General features: G+C 36.1%; 1 long non-coding RNA gene across 1 annotated transcript; it reads right to left on the bottom strand.

Moving 5' to 3' along the window:
- Positions 1-16,178: 16,178 nt before the first annotated feature.
- Positions 16,179-16,860, bottom strand: LOC128553905 (uncharacterized). The gene is made up of 2 exons (XR_008369463.1): positions 16,777-16,860; positions 16,179-16,450 (listed from the first exon to the last, which is right to left on the bottom strand). It is a non-coding gene; the product is annotated as an uncharacterized LOC128553905 (long non-coding RNA).
- Positions 16,861-18,231: the final 1,371 nt, after the last annotated feature.

Here is an 18,231-nt window from a genome sequence, read left to right as displayed (position 1 = left end):
AGTTTCAAACTTGACCTAGTTATCATCAAGATAACCATTCTGACCAACTTTCATAAAGATCCCCTGAAAAATGTGACCTCTAGAGTGGTCACAAGCAAAAGTTTACGCACGCACGCACGAACGACGGACACCGCACGATCACAAAAGCTCACCTTGTCACTTTGTGATAGGTGAGCTAAAAACACAAGTCTGTATGAAACAGGACTTCTAAAACCATCATGTAGACACAAACAGACGTTAATTTTATGCACTAAAAATCTCTGATTTTGAGAAATAATGGAACTTTAAAGAAATGCTGTACAAAGAAGTGTTTTTAGCAGGCTTTTCAAAGCAGCTAGCGTGTGAGCTTCCCTGATCTTGACGGGGAGTTTCAAAGCTTTGGAGCAGTGAACAAAAAGCTGCGATTGCCTAACAATATGGCTTTAGTTTTTGGCATAACCAGTGACAGCGTGTCTTGCGATCTTAGGTTTCCTACCGGTTTATACACTTCTATCATATCCCTTATATAGGCAGGGGGCTGATGGTGTAAAGCCTTAAAGGTGTGGGTCAGAACCTTGTACTGCACCCTGTATTTCACTGGCAACCAATCTATGAAGAATTATAAACTACCTCTTTAGATCTAAGCCTAGCATCATAGTATGGTCTGGCTTTCTCAACACAGGATCCAAGTTTCTTGGCAAGGGCATCAAGTTTGTATGTAGAATCTGTCAATGCTTGCCTGAACGATGCCCTTGCATCCTGAAAGGTATAATTCGAATTTCATTATCATTGTTACTTCTGGTACAGATGTCATATATAATATAAGAGGGCCAAGATGGCCTTAGGTCGCTCACCTGAGAAACATACCATAACACTGTGTAAACATGTTTTACCTAGTGATTTCATGGAAACAAATACGCTGACCAGTTTTCATTAAGATTGGACCAAAAATGGTCTTTTAAGTGTAAACAAGTATTTTCTTCAACTTGACCTAGTGACCTAGTATTTGAGCCAAGATGACCAACATTTGAACCTGACCTAGATTTGATCAAGGCAATCATTCTGACCAAATTTCATCAACCTCAATTGAAAAATACAGCCTCTATCGCATACAAAACCTTTTTTCTTTGATTTGTCCTAGCGGCCTAGTTTTTGACCCCAGATGACCCGTATTCAAACTTGACCTTAATTTCATCAACACTATCATTCTGACCAAATTTCATGAAGATCAATTGAAAAATACAGTCTCTATTGCATACACAAGGATTTTCTTCAATTTGACCTAGTGACCTAGATTTCGACCCAAGATGACCCATATTCTAACTTGACCTAGATTTCATAAAGGCAATCATTCTGACTAAATTTTATGAATATCGTGTGTAAAATGCAGCCCCTATTGTGTACACAAGGTTTTTCTTTAATTTGACTGGGTGACCTAGTTTTTGACCCTAGGTAACCCATATTCATTCTCCCCTAAGATTTATCCAGACAAACATTCTGATCAAATTTCGTGAAGATCTGGTGTAAAATGCAGCCCCTATTGCATACAAAAGGTTTTTCTTTGATTTGACCTAGTGACCTAGTTTTTGAACCCAGATGACCCAATTTTGAACTCGGCCTAGATTTCATCAAGGTAATCATTCTGACCATAATTCATGAAGATCAATTGAAAAATACAGCATCTATCGCATACGCAAGGTTTTTCTTTGATTTGACCTAGTTTTTGACCCCAGATGACCCATTTTCGAACTTGGCCTAGATTTCATCAAGGTAATCATTCTGACAAAATTTCATGAAGATCAGTTGAAAAATACAGCCTCTATCGCATACACAAGCTAAATGTTGACAGACGACAGACAGACAGACGCCGGACGTCCAGCAATCACAATAACTCACCGGAGCATTACTCAGGCGAGCTAATAACTTAATAATTATGCCATTCCATCCATCACACAATTATTTTATTTAAACATGCATGTTTTAAGGGTGTGTTCATAGTTATCCACAGGCCTTTTCAGCCGGGCGCTACGCCCAGCTAAAATATCTTAGCGCCCAGCTATAAAATTTCAATAACAAATTGTTATACATGTACACATCTTATCACCTTCAAATATAACCAGCCGAGAATTACCTGTTTTGATCATGCTGGAAGTAAAATCGATACTGTTATAGTTGCGGAACATGTATACGGACAGTCTTACAAACAATCGGCTCATTTTACCACCACTTACTGTCAAATTGTGCACAACAATTTTTTGCAAACCACATTTTATGTTGAGGGGAAATACAAAAATACAACACATTCAAATACTTTATATAACAATTTAACAAAGTTTTATATTAAATGTAATCAATTTTGACATCAACTAAAACAAAATCAGTCAGCAGAAATTGACAAGTCTGTTCAGTTGAAACAAAATTAAAAGGTCGCTGTCAGAACATGTTCAACAATTTATATTGTCTGTTCCATAACCAGCATGGAGTAGCTAGGCTATTTCAATTAAATACTTGCAAAACTTGCAAAAATACATCCGCTATTGGCGAAAACTGTAGGGTATTTCAGACAACACACATTTGGATAAGTCAATACACAGTGTTAGAGAAGGAAGAAAGCTGCAATTATTTTATATTATATTAAAACTTTTACGGTACTTCAAATATTCTTCCATGAACTAAGCTTCAGATTCAACTAAAACATGAAACACAGGATTATTGATAGGTTTATATTAATGAAAGCTTGTGTTTGAAACTGTTAGTATCAAATAGATTGACATTGTTTCCTTACATAACTGCTATGTTTGGATAAAAACTTAATTAATGCAATAAATAAGCCTACAGCTGGAAGGTGAAACCCTCCCCCATCTAGGGATTTTTGTAGACCCCATTATTTTTGAAGCCCCTTGCCTGTAGATCATACTTCTGAATTCTGCCATCTGGCAAGCGGGTTCTCTATGAATTTCAGCATGTTATTTACGTTACCTTAACATTTTTTTAATACATGATAAATCTGGAATATGGTGATTTATGTAGTAGAAACAACCAAAATCATTAGCAAGTGTGTTCAGTGATATGCTAAATATGTGGTTGGCAATGTTCCCTGCTTAGTTTTGTTCTCTCATTCGATCATTTCATTTTGTAATTTACGTTACCATTTGTTTAAGAAAAAAACACTCATATCAATTATTTCAATAGGTTTAATTGTCAGAAAATATCTGATATGTCTAAAATATATTAATTTCATATACATAAATTATTTAAGAATTTATCGTTCAATAGTTTTAAGAACAAGTACGTTACCATTATTATATACGTTACTAAAATTCACGATATAACTTTTCATTTCTCAGTCAATAGATTGTTTATGTAATCCTCATAATGATGTTTAGACTTAGATTATGTGAGTATCTTATCAAGTTTGCACTAGTTTCATATAAAAATGCATGTAGCACAGCACTGACATTGTAACCTAAGTTACGATACATTACTGAATTTGTATTTTATTAACTGAAAAATATATGCTTACAACTGCTTATCTGCTTAACCAAATCAATTCACATGAATCAGAAATGAGAAAAAATTAAGCTGTAGCATTAATCATTCTTCTGCTACCTTGTAATAAGCAATTTAGTATTTACTGCTAATAACAGTTCTTTTCAGTTTTATATTTTCAGCCATCTAAGTCGTCATAATCACTGTCTGTTTCGTATATTATGGTGTCAATTATATTGGTCATCTCTACTTCTTCATAGTCATCATCAGAGTCATCCTCGTCACATGTTGCTGGTGTGTTACAAATAATTTCAGCTAGTTCTTGAGGTACTGTCGGAACACCAATCATATTGCAACAAATGTTCTGATCCAGATTTCCATCCACTTTCATATCCTTTTGGTAGAATTGGGTAGTTCTCATGAGTATGAATCCAAAGAACAATTGATAGTTCACACGTTTCATGTGCATTTTAAGTAGCAATGGCACAGTGGCAATAGATTCATGTCCAAATCATTATTTGTACTCAGGACATTGCCAGCACATACTTGATACTTTTCAAGAAACATGTCATATATTTGTTGATGTTATTGAAGTCTTTGTATCCATAGATTGGACAGACAATATTTTCAATGCTGTTGAAGAGGTCATCAGAACAGTGGTGTGTATGACTTACTTCCGCTAATGTTGCAACATACCCGTTTTTTCTCTACTAATTTGAACGATGCTACTTTCCCTGTGCGAACAAAAGCACTTGTTGTGTCCACCAGTCAGACAGTGTATTGCAGACAAAATTGAGGAGATTCTTTCTCCTTTGCTTTTATAGATGTTGTGAGCATTTAAAAGGTGTCCCTTGTTGCCTTTCCTCATGTCAAATAAAACAGTACTTCGTATTTGTTGCCAATAACACAAACACGTCTGTATCTAAGGATCTAACTTTGATTGTCGTCTTTCGTGTAGTGCTAAGTAGTACTGATGTCTAAGCAGTGAACATTATTCTTGTGTCTGCTTCTTCCTGTGTAGAGTACAGTGGTACATAAAGTCGAGCTTGAACTTTGTTCCCATCTTCATTTGTGAGTAAATAACACTTTTCACCAAAAATACAATAGTATTCCCTTCAACTTGGTGCATAAGAATCACATTTTCAATGTTCGAAAATCAGATTGATCAACTGTGTTTTGTTTTCACTATTTGACAAGAATGCTTTCCAGTCACATGGTGTTTTGGATTTGTCTGCTGACAGTTTGAATTTTGGAGCAGATCCACGTCAACGCTCATAAGATTTGATCAACTGAGGACTTAAGTGTCAGTTACAAAATCAACACTTCGAGCTGTCTTTGGTAGTTGACTGAACACAGTTTTGGCTAGGTCTTGGAATGTTGCAGGGATGGTTACTACGCATTGCAGCAGGGCGTAACCGTCGAACACCAAAACAACGTCATCTCTTTGGACGGCTGGTTAGCCTCTACATCATGAAGTAGTTTTGACTAAATGTCTGTTTTCACTGGCATTCCATCTGTAGTAGCTGTAACAGCCAGGGGACAGGTCTTAGAGGAAAAGAAAGTGTCAATTCTAGACCTGTGTCATGCCCAACAGCCAAAAGTACCAATTGTTCATACATGTTATGTTCTGCTCTTATCTGTGGTATTTTGTTTGAGAAATTGGTTACTTTCCTTGTACTTCAGCTGTGGCAAATGTTTTAAGTTTGCTTCCATTTATGGGGTCACGGAAAGGAACTCATTTTTCTATCAATCTTCTTTTGATCAATTTATCCATTGTCTTTTCACCTATTTCAGCTGCCTTAAGGTCATGAGTGACTCCTGCTTTCGCAGGAATACCAGACAACAAACAGTAAAGTTCATATTAGTTTTTTTCAGCATGAAATGGGTTCGTGAAGGATTCTATGCCATTATAACCTTAATAACTTCTTCTTCACTCCTATGTATCTGAGCAGGTTATACTTCTTTGTGTTCGGACAGGTCTTCTCTATTCATGTCTGCATTCTGAAGTGTTGCTTCAACATACCTGGCTCTGTAATGACGGGTCATGCACCAGCAAAAGTATGCAGCACAGTTTCTACTGAAACCAATTATGCCACCCTCAGCATTTCTCTGACGAAAATTATTAATTTTCGTTAAAAAAGAATTATATTTTCTTATATATTTATATGTTACTATATGTTACATATTTATGGAATTTGTACATGTTATATATCTACCGTATTTTAGTGTGTATAGGTCGCACTTTTTCTACCCATTTTGCTGCCTGAAAAAGTTCCTGCGACCTATACGACAGAACATTGCCAGCAGTTTTTTTTTCGGGCCAATTTTCTGACCGTAGCTCTCGCAAAATTACATGCATCTGTTACGAACGAACAAAATGGATAAAAAATATCAATATCGGCGGCTTTTCAACCAATAGCGGTTACTTTCAATAAAATATATCGTAAATAACCCATACAGACTATTAAAATTACGAATGACTTTAATTCAAAGATGTTTTTGTAGTCTGAATTACGTTTTTTTCTACTTTCGTTTTACTGGACGCCATTGACATGTACTCCGGGTTGGATAAAATCCGGACAGATCCGTCCTCCATTCCAAACATTGTTTATACTAATTCTTAGTGTATTAAAAAGCTTGAATGATTATTTTTTACTTCTGATTTTTAAATAAAAGAAAAAAATCCAAAAAGAGATATTTTGTTAATCTTTTTACTCAGAATCAAAAGAACGCGGTTAATTACATGACACGGAAAGGTGTTATAATTGCTGTGCAAACAATTCACACTTAAACTTGCATGATAACAGACGTCTGTTGCCAATTAGTGTCAAAAAGCCGCTTTTCTTTGATGTAGTCTGTTACCGATACTACTGTTGGTACGAAACGGTTGGGAACGAAAATAACACAGTCCGATTTCCACCAATCAGGTTCTGATAATAATTCAGTCCGCGGCATCAATATGGCCGCCGCCATAACTTTTTTGCCAGTAAATATTAAATATTGCTGGGGAAAAAATCCGAAATTTAACTGCGACTAATACGCTAGAAGTTAAATTTTCCGACCATTTCCAGAGCAAAAATTAGATGCGGACTGTACATTACCGCGACCTATACACACCAAAATACGGTATTTAAACAAAATATTTTAACATATCCCAATTACTTTTTTACCTTTTTATAAAAATTATAAATTTGAAACTCAAATAGTCAATAATATATTATTTTACTGTCGTTACTATATACATTACCACTTATTTTTTGTAATAATTAATAGAATTATTTTACAACTGATGTATGAGAAGCTCTTATTTGCTATAACCACAACTTCTTTTTGTAACACTCTGACATAGACACTTCAAATGAAATATAAAATCGCATAGTTTATTTTCAAAATTTGCAAAATGTGATCTCTATCTTGTTCACAAGCCAAAAATAGCAAATTTTGGCCCTTTAAGCGGCTATAACTCTGGAACCCATGATGTGATCTGTCCTTTTTTCGAAAGGAACTGAGATATTATGCCAATACAAGTTGTGTGCAAGTTTGATTAAAGTTGATTGCAAAATGTGGTCTCTATCATGTTCACAAGCCAAAATTAGCAAATTTTGGCCCTTTACGGGGCCATAACTCTGGAACCCATGATGGGATCTGGCCAGTTTACAAAAGGAACTGAGATATTATGCCAATACAAGTTGTGTGCAAGTTTGATTAAAGTTGATTTCAACATGTGGTCTCTATCATGTTCACAAGCCAAAAATAGCCAATTTTGGCCCTTTTTTAGGGGCCATGACTCTGAAAACCATGATGGGATCTGGCCAGTTTTCGTAAGGACTGAGATATTATGCCAAATCAAGTTGTGTGCAAGTTTGATTAAAATTGACTGCAAAATGAGGTCTCTATCATGTTCACAAGAAATTGTGAACGGACGACGGACGGATGACAGACGGACAACGGACAAAATGCGATCACAAACACTCACCCTGTCACTATGTGGTAGGTGAGCTAACAAGAGTCGTTCGTAAGACAGCACACTCTTTTCTCAGTGCTTGACTCTGAACTAACGCTTTGCCAGTAAAAGTTTTATGAAACTTTAACCAAACAAGTCTTCAGCGCTCACCTATGTACAAGGCTTCAAGTATGCTTGTATAAGTACAGAGTTAGGTTTCTTCTATGTTAACCTATATTACATACATGTCACACACACACTTTTGAACCTAGGGCAACAAGTAAATTCAATGAATTGGTATCCCCCGCCAAAAGGGTTTGTGGTAAGGAATGGCAAAAAGTTTACGCGGCAAAAAGTTAAGGATGTTACTAAGAAGCAAATAATTTCATTAGTCAAAATCATTTTAAAAGAAAATGAATGCTTTTTTTTTGGGGGGGGGGGGGCAGCGGGGCTGACCGGGTGAGGGGTGAGGGTACAAAACTTCACATGTTGATTATAAATATTGATGGAAAATTAAAAATGAAATAAAATAAACAAGAGGGCCCTGAAGGCCCTGTATCGCTCACCTGACCTAATTCTAACCCCTGATAAGTTAGAATCTAAGTTGGCCTTGATTTCATTGAGACAACCATTTTGACAAAGTTTTATGAAGATCAAGTAGAAAATGTGACTTCTAAGAGTTTTATATGAGTGTTATTCTAGCGCTTAAAAAAAAGCAGTTTTAAAAAGTTTTAAACATGAAAAGTACAATAGCAGTGTATTTCAGGGCAAGGGCAATTGTGAAGGTGGGCCTGAATAAAACAAACTTGGAAGAGGATCACTATACAATGCTACAAGTCAAATATCTAAGTTGATGGTATTATATGGAGTATTTGAAATTTCCCTCTGGTGATCTGCTACTTCAAAAAGGATGCATAATTGTTTCTGTTTGGACACTGAATTTTCTACTTTCTGTTCTTACTATGGTTTGAATATAAACATGAAAATTGTTTCATTTTATTCAGAATGCATTTTAGCAGTCAGTGTGGTTAAAGCACTTGTTCTACAAGAAAATGCACCAGACATTGAAAAATTAGTATACTTTGGACTTCTTTTGACTACATCACGAAACATTTTTTGTGCCCCCCATGAGTGGTTGGGGGGGCATATAGATTTGGTCTTGTCCGTGCGTCTGTGCGTGCGTGCGTCCGAAGTTCATGACATGTCTAGCTCAAAAAGTATTTGATATAAATTGATGAAACCTTGCATGAGTCTTTATCATGATATGAACTTGCGCATCTCCTATTTTTCGTCTGGTTCCGCCCCCTATTTTCAGAGTTATGGCCCCTGAAATAGTCAAAAATGCACATTTTCACCTTGTGACGCACCTAGCTCAAAAACTATTTCATATAAATAGATTAAACCTTGTATGAGTCTTTATCATGATATGAACCTGTGCACCTCCTATTTTTTGTCAGGCTCCGCCTCCTATTTTCAGAGTTATGGCCCCTGAAATAGTCAACAAGAGGACCATGATGGTCCTGAATCGCTCACCTCTTCCCACATGACCCAGTTTTGAGTATGACATCGTTTTTTCTATTATTTGACATAGTGACCTAGTTTCTGAGCTCATGTGATCCAGTTTTGAACTTGACCTAGATATTATCAAGATAAAAATTCTGACAAATTTTCATGAAGATCCATTGAAAAATATGGTCTCTAGAGAGGTCACAAGGTTTTTCTATTATTTGACCTATTGACCTAGTTTTCGAAGGTACGTGACCCTGTTTTGAACTTTACCTAGATATCATCAAGGTGAACATTCTCACTAACTTTCATGAAGATCTCATGAAAAATATGGCCTCTAGAGAGGTCACAAGGTTTTTCTATTTTTATACCTACTGGCCTAGTTTTTGACCGCACGTGACCCAGTTTCGAAAATGACCTAGATATCATCAAGGTGAACATTCAGATCAATTTTCATGAAGATCCATTGAAAAATATGGCCTCTAGAGAGGTCAAAAGATTTTAATAATTTTAGACCTACTGACCTAGTTTCTGACCGCACATGACCCTGTTTCAAACTTGACCTAGATATCATCAAGATGAACATTCAGACCAACTTTCATACAGATCCCATTAAAAGTATGGCCTCTAGAGAGGTCACAAGGTTTTTTTTATTATTCGACCTACTGACCTAGTTTTTTAAGGCACATGACCCAGTTTCAAACTTGACCTAGATATCATCAAGGTGAACATTCTGACCAATTTTTATGGAGATCCATTCACAAGTATGGCTTCTAGAGAGGTCACAAGGTTTTTCTATTTTCAGACCTACTGACCTAGTTTTTGACCGCACATGACCCTGTTTCGAACTTGACCTAGATATCATCAAGATGAACATTCAGACCAACTTTCATACAGATCCCATGAAAAATATGGCCTCTAGAGAGGTCACAAGGTTTTTCTATTATTTGACCTACTGACCTAGTTTTTGATGGCACGTGACCCACTTTCGAAATTGACCTAGATATCATCAAGGTGAACATTCTGACCAATTTTCATGAAGATCTCATGAAATATATGGCCTCTAGAGAGGTCACAAGGTTTTTCTTTTTTTCGACCTTCTGACCTAGTTTTTGACCGCACGTGACCCAGTTTCGAACTTGACCTATATATCATCAAGGTGAACAATCAGACCAACTTTCATACAGATCCTATGAAAAATATGGCTTCTAGAGAGGTCACAAGGTTTTTCTATTATTTGACATACTGACCTAGTTTTTGATGGCACGTGACCCACTTTCGAACTTGAACTAGATATCATCAAGGTAAACATTCTTCCCAATTTTCATGAAGATCTCATGAAATATATGGCCTCTAGAGAGGTCACAAGGTTTTTCTATTTTTAGACCTACTGACCTAGTTTTTGACCGCACGTGACCCAGTTTCGAACTTGACCTAGATATCATCAAGGTGAACGTTCTGACCAATTTTCATGAAGATCTTGTGAAATATATGGCCTCTAGAGAGGTCACAAGGTTTTTTTATTTTTAGACCTACTGACCTAGTTTTTGATGGCACGTGACCCAGTTTCAAACTTGACCTAGATATCAACAAGGTGAACATTCTGACCAATTTTCATGAAGATCTTGTGTTATATATGGCCTCTAGAGAGGTCACAAGGTTTTTCTATTTTTAGACCTACTGACCTAGTTTTTGAAGGCACGTGACCCAGTTTCGAAACTGACCTAGATAATATCAAGATGAACATTCTGACCAACTTTCATAAAGATCCCATGAAAAATGTGACCTCTAGAGTGGTCACAAGCAAAAGTTTACGGACGGACGCACGCACAGACGACGGACACCGCGCGATCACAAAAGCTCACCTTGTCACTTTGTGACAGGTGAGCTAAAAATGCATGTTTTCAACTTGTGACATGCCTAGTTCAAGAAGTATTTCATATAAATTGATTAAACCTTGTATGAGTCTTTGTCATTATATGAACCTGCACACCTCCTATTTTTTGTCTGGCTCTGCCCCCTGTTTTCAGAGTTATGGCCCCTAAAATAGTAAAAAATGCACATTTACACCTTTTGACACACCTAGCTTAAAAAGTATTTAATATAAATGTTTGAAAACTTGCAAAAGTCTTTATCATGATATAAACTTGCACACCTCTTATTTTTTGGCCGTCTCCACCCCCTATTTTTAAAGTTATGGCCCCTGAAATAGTAAAAAAAATGCACATTTTCATCTTATTATGTGCCTAGCTCAAAAAGTGTTTTATGTTAATTCATGAAACCTTGCTTGAGTCTTTATCATGATGTGACCTTTCACACTTGGCATTCTTCTTGAGAATCTTTGTGCTTATTACAGAGTGGTTATGGCCCTTGAAATAGCCAAAATAGTGGTTTTTTTGTTTGTGATGCTCATAGCTCAAAAATATATGGTACAGAATAATGAATCCTTTTCATAAAATGTTTGTTTCGGCTAAACCCCATTAACACTGCAAACATCTGAATTATTGCCCCTTATTTGTGACAAATGCCCCAATGGGGGGCACACCCTGTGTCCTACAGACACATTCTAGTTTTTCACCAAATTTACATAATTATACACTATATTTTCAATAAATCTGCAGAGTCAGTATGTACATTAATTTTTTTTGAAAATTGTTTAACTTTTTACAGAGGATGTCTAATTTTAATTACATGGTACAAAAGGATTTAAGGGGAATTAGGTGAGAGGAGGCTTTAATAGGTTCGGCTGAATTAAGAAAAAAGTAATGTATGAACAGTAAAACAAACTTTATTTCAACAAGAAGTACCAGCAATAAAAGTCAGCATAGTAGTTTTTTAAGCTATTAAATGTTAATGGTTATATTGTTAGAATTACAAAAAGAAACAACATTTGAGAAGAATTTGATTATATTTCTAATGCATGTTACCATATATATGTTACAAGTATAAATATTCATAAGTAGAAAGTTTACAATAAACTATATTTTTGTTTTAGTACTTGTAACAAAACTTACATGTTTATATTAACAACTGGTTGGTGACACTGCCAGTCATTTGTCTCATATCACTAGAATAATATTCCTACAGGAGAATGTGAACTTTTTAGATTATTAAAGCAAAAAGATCTCATAGACATGTACATTTGTACATACAATAGGATGTAGTACTACAAGTAGTGGTGTCAGTGGCTGAGGTACCACAGTGTGTATATTTGTAGTCTATGTATATATGGAAAACACTGGCAAACCCTTCAGCAAGACAGGCTCCATATAACTGAGACTGAGTGACCACAATACAAATCATCCTATTAAATATCATCTCTTTGTCTTGTGTTTGTATGATTGGGAAGTGCTTGTTTTCCCACTGCAACTGGCGGGCATTCAAGGGACACTGGACAGATGATGATTCTGACAGATGGCCCTGTCTGTCAGTGGATGTTATTATTTATCATGTGACTTAAATCCTTGCGTTAGGTAAATATATATCTTGCAATGTTGCTTTTAATTGGATGTAGGTGTCATCATCATGTGTAAAATAGGAGATGTGCAAGTTTACATCATGATAAAGACTCATGCTAGTTTTTATCAATTTATATCAAATACATTATGAGCCAGGTGAGTCACTAGGTGAAAATGTGCATTTTGTCACTATTTTAGGGGCCATAGCTCTAGAAATAGGCGATGGCCACGAAACGTAGGAGGTGCCCGGAAGTTCATATCATGTTATAGACTCATGCAAGGTTTCATTAATCTATATGAAATTCTTTTTGATGTAGATGCATCATCACAAGATGAAAATGTGCATTTTTCACTATTTCAGGGGCCATAACTCTGGAATTTGGGAGAAGGGTGCATTGCCAGCTGGAAAATAGAAATAGGAGGTGCATAAGGTCATATCATAATAATTTAGACTCATCAATTTATATCAAATACTTTTTGAGCTTGGTGCGCCACAAGGTGAAAATGTGCTTTTTTGACTATTTCAGGGGCCATAACTCTAGAAATAGGGAGCAGAGACAGACGAAAAATAGAAGGTGCAAACGTTCATATCATGTTAAAGACTTATGCAATATTTCATCAATTTTTATTAAATACTTTTTGAGCTAGGAGCGTCACATTTTTTTTTCCTACACACATACACACAAACGGATGGACGTACAGATGCATGGACGACACTAGACTAAAATTATATGCCCCCACCACTCACAGTGGGGGCACAAAAACACATATTTTGACAAAGTAAGAAGCATGGAAATCAAGAACTGATCAAAATATTTACATGTATAAGAATAAAAGTCATGAAAACCAATGACAAAAATATGACTGCATCTGACTAGAATTATATGAATAAAAGAAACAGAAAAAATATCACATTTTATAATTGATTTAAACTTCTTTTGTTTTCAACATAATATAAGGCACTTACTCTATTCACATAAATCTGGTCCAGAACTTCAAACTATATAAAAACCATCATTTTTCCGCCAAAACTGGTGCTATTTTATTCACAAATCATGAAATTCTGTTGAGTGGAATTCCACTTGTACTGGTATTCCAAATTCAAATTCCAGTGGAATTCCACCTGTACTGGTATTTCAAATTCAAATTCCAGTGGAGTTCCACCTCTACTGGTATTTCAAATTCCAGTTCCAGTGGTATATTTGGTAATTCCACTGGTATTCCAGTAACATAGCAGATTCCAGTGGAATTTATGTAGCAATCCACTGGAATTCCATTGTTTTTTTCACTCTTTTGTTCTCTCTATTGTTCTTTTAGCCACGTAACAGAAAAATAGCCACATAAAAGCCTTACGGAATGAATGACATCAAAGAAAAAGTACAGTTACCTATTGTTCCTATAGCCACCGAAGTATGCAAATGTGAGCTCGGACGGACAACGCCATTTCAATATCCCCCTCCCGATTTCATCGGCGGGGGATAATAATCTGAACAATTACGGTAGACATTACAAATCTGTTTTGACACGCCAAAGGCTCTTTAGCTATTAATGATTCAGAAGAGAAGATTTTCAAAGTTTCTAATATAAATGCCTATAGAAAGTACATGTCAGACACAGGGGTGTGGCCATCTTTTGACCTTAGGGCAATAATTTGGACAAGTATGGTATACATAAAGGGAAAAGTGACCATGCCCTCTGGCAGCCATATTTTTTGACGAATTGGAATAATTTCAATAATCTTGGTAGAGGGTGACATAAGTACTATTTGTGTAAAACTATTTCAAAATCAGGCTAGCAGTTTCACAAAAGAAGATATTTAAAGTTTCCACTATATACATATAGGGAAAAGTGACCACGCCCTCTGACGGCCAAGTTTTTTGACGAATCGAAATATTTTGAACAATCTTGGTAAAGGTTGACATAAGGACTATTTGTGTAAAATTATTCTAAAATCGGGCCAGCAGTTTCACACAAGAAGATTTTTAAAATTTCCACAATATACATATAGGGAAAAGTGACCATGCCCTTGTACGGCCATGTTTTTTGACAAACAAAATAATCTGAACAATCTTGGTAGAGAGTCACACAAAGACCACTTGTGTAAAATTATTCTAAAATCGGGCCAGCAGTTTCGCACAAGACGATTTTTAAAGTTTCCACTATAGACATATAGGGAAAAGTGACCATGCCCTCTGGCGGCCATGTTTTTTGACAAATCAATATAATTTCAACAATCTTGGTAGAGGGCGATTTTTAAAGTTTCCACTATAGACATATAGGGAAAAGTGACCATGCCCTCTGGCGGCCATGTTTTTTGACAAATCAATATAATTTCAACAATCTTGGTAGAGGGCGATATAAGGACCATTTGTGTGAAATTATTTCAAAATCAGACCATCCGGGTTTAGGAGGAGATGTCGTTTGAAGATTTTTCTATTTTTAGCTCTGGCGGCCCCTATGTGCAACCAAGCAGAACCGTTTGAACAACTTTGGTAGAGGACAATTCAAGGAACATCCATGCCAAGTTTCATCAAAATCCATTCAGTAGTTATGGAGGAGATGTCTTTTAAACACAATTGTTGATGACGGACAGACAGACGGATGCACAGACGCACAACGAACAAAGGACACAACGTGATCACAATAGCTCCCCATGAGCACTGCTCAGGTGAGCTAAATATCTAAGTTAAAAAGGGGCATAACTCTGTCAAATTCAAATCAGAGTTATGGGGATTGTTTCTCCTGGTGTAGACTTTGATAGTAAATAATTATTTTAAGTTTCAAGTCAAAAGCTTTGATAGTAAAATATCTGACTTGATCAAAAACTTTAACCAAAAGATTCAAAGTTAAAAAGGGGCATAACTCTATCAAAATTCAAATCAGAGTTATAAGGATTATTTCTCCCAGTGTAGACTTTGATAGTAAATAACTATTAAGTTTCAGTCAATAGCTTTGATAGTTACAAAGATATTTGACTGTATCAAAAACTTTAACCAATCTAGAATGTGTCTGTAGGACACAGGGTGTGCCCCCACTGGTACATTCAGGGATTGAATTAAGCGGTCGCTAACTCGTGAAATTCGAGTAAGAACAAGTGAATGAAGTATTGCCATGCAATACAAAGTCCCCTACTGGAAGGCAACTAATTTTCTCTACTGCAGTATAACATAATGAACTGATATCTGTCAATAATATATTAATATATTGTACTATATATACAATATGTTACAACAAAACACTTGGATTAAAATCTGTATGTATAAAACCTTATAGTTGTTTTCACATAGCATTTTTGGCCAATTATCAAAAAGGTATCAAATAAGTTATTTATAGTAAAAAACAAAACAAAAAAAATCAAGCAAAAATTCTAAGTCCACACAAAAATCCTTACCTGAGGTAGAGATAGCTCAAAATACACCTCAAAATTGGATGTTACATGCATGTTGTACCACAGAAAAATGGTCTCGATTCTTCCCTATGACTAATAATGAAAAAGTTACAATATAAGCTATTTATAGTAATAACAAAGAGAAGTAATTCTAAAGAAGGGACCTGTGCATGACACTTCGTCTCATGATGGTGTACAATTGTGCCAAGATACATCAAAATCCCTCCATGCATGAAAAAGAAATGCTCAGGACAAAGTCATTCTTGAATTGGGCATTTGACCTCTAAGGCCACACCAAATTGATGTCTTGTTCTTTGGATTTTTTTCAAAAATATTTAGGGCGAGCAGGCGAAAAAAAATTAAAATATTTTTTTTTTCAAATCATCATTTTTAGAAGCAAGCGAAGAGCGATGAATTAAAAACAAGAGCTGTCTCCATAGGATGACACATGCCCCCGATGGCACTTTGAATGAATAGTTATGGCCGATGTTAGAGTTTAGGACCTTTGACCTACGGACCTGGGTCTTGCGCGCGACACGTCGTCTTACTGTGGTACACATTCATGCCCAATAATTTTAAAATCCATGCATGAATGACAAAGATATGGACCGGACACGCCCATCAATGCACTATCATGAAATATGACCTTTAACGTCTAAGTGTGACCTTGACCTTTGAGCTACGGACCTGGGTCTTGCGCGCTACATGTCGTCTTACTGTGGTACACATTCATGCCAAGTTATTTGAAAATCCATCCATGGATGACAAAGATATGGACCGGACACGAATGCACTATCATGAAAAATGACCTTTAACGTCTAAGTGTGACCTTGACCTTTGAGCTACGGACCTGGGTCTTGTGCGCGACACGTCGTCTTACTGTGGTACACATTCATGCCAAGTTATTTGAAAATCCATCCATGGATGACAAAGATATGGACCGGACACGAATGCACTATCATGAAAAATGACCTTTAACCTCTAAGTGTGACCTTGACCTTTGAGCTACGGACTGGGTCTTGCGCGCGACACGTCGTCTTACTGTGGTACACATTCATGCCAAGTTATTTGAAAATCCATCCATCGATGACAAAGATATGGACCGGACACGAAAATTGCGGACAGACTTGACAGACCGACAGACGGTTCAAAAACTATATGCCTCCCTTCGGGGGCATAAAAAGAGTAAATAATCACTTGTGTCATATTTAACACCAGATAAAGTGTGTTTCTGTTCATAAGCCGGAAAAACAAATGTGTGTGAAGTAACATTCAGACAGCATTGCCTTTGGAGCATTGAATTTTTGATGTGTGATACATACAATAAAAAGTAAGAAATATATCAGCACTATTATTTTTCTGAAATATCACTTAACATTTTTCTCTGCTTGTGACATTAGACCTCTTAATCCTTAAAGTGCTGGATAACATGTATCTATTACAAATGCAGATCAAACAGTACTCAACTGAACCTGCTAATCTGAGGTGGTACTATTCGGTGCTAAGTGACTAATAGTCTGCCTATATATCCAGAAAAGTGGCCTAGAAATTGCCTTTGATGGCATTTTTTGTTAATGCCCGACAGCCATGTTCATTGTTAACTTTATAAAAAATGGAAAAGTTTCAGGGGGGCTGTCGCCTTCTAAGGGTCATAGTAAGGTCACAGCACAAGGTCAAAGGTCAATAAGTGCATTTTTGTTATAAACGTCAGATTTTCGCCATTTTTGCTACCTTTCAATATAAACTTGTAATTTTTCAGTGATAATTATGAATTTGAGAAGTAAATAAATTACTTTGTGTAGATTTATTGCATTTGAGACTGGCAAAATTCAAAACGACTAAAGTTATTTCTATAGAATGAGCTTAATTTTTCGTACGCTCTGATATTTTGTTCATTGATAAAAGCTATCTTTTTCATGTTTGATCTTCTAATACTTCCATTTTCAGGTTAACACTTTTTAAAAAGGCTAGTTGATTGCCTGTATGATTGTCTATGAGAACAGTACAGGTAGAAAAAATCTATGGCGCGTATTATAAGACTGGTACAGTTAAACTTCGTTTACTCGAATTAGGATTATTCGCTTACTACTCTTGGCTCGAACTCATCGTCAGGTCTATATATGTGTACTTCACATTGGCTTGTACTACTGATATCTCGAACACATTTTGCTTGTCTCGTCGAGGACGTAAAATAGCAAACTCAGTTTGATTAAGTCTGTTTGCATTGTGAGATAGTATGAAATGCGCAAATTCTCTCAAGCATTACCTAAAATGGTCTATTATATGCTGTCAATTAAAACTCTATTCCAGTGGTTTACGCATGTGTTGTAGTAATTTCAGGAATGTGTGTGCATTTAGAAATACCATCTATGTACAAAAATTAAGCGGTATCAAAGTTTGAATATAGATATTAGATAACCCGCAAATGTTATGTTGTTTTTATTTTCATTCCATTAGCATGAAAATGG

This window comes from Mercenaria mercenaria, unplaced genomic scaffold, assembly GCF_021730395.1.
Source record: "Mercenaria mercenaria strain notata unplaced genomic scaffold, MADL_Memer_1 contig_4478, whole genome shotgun sequence".
Taxonomy (NCBI): Eukaryota; Metazoa; Mollusca; class Bivalvia; order Venerida; family Veneridae; genus Mercenaria; species Mercenaria mercenaria.
Note: the sequence above shows the minus strand (reverse complement) of the source record. Positions and strands in the feature narration are given on the sequence as shown.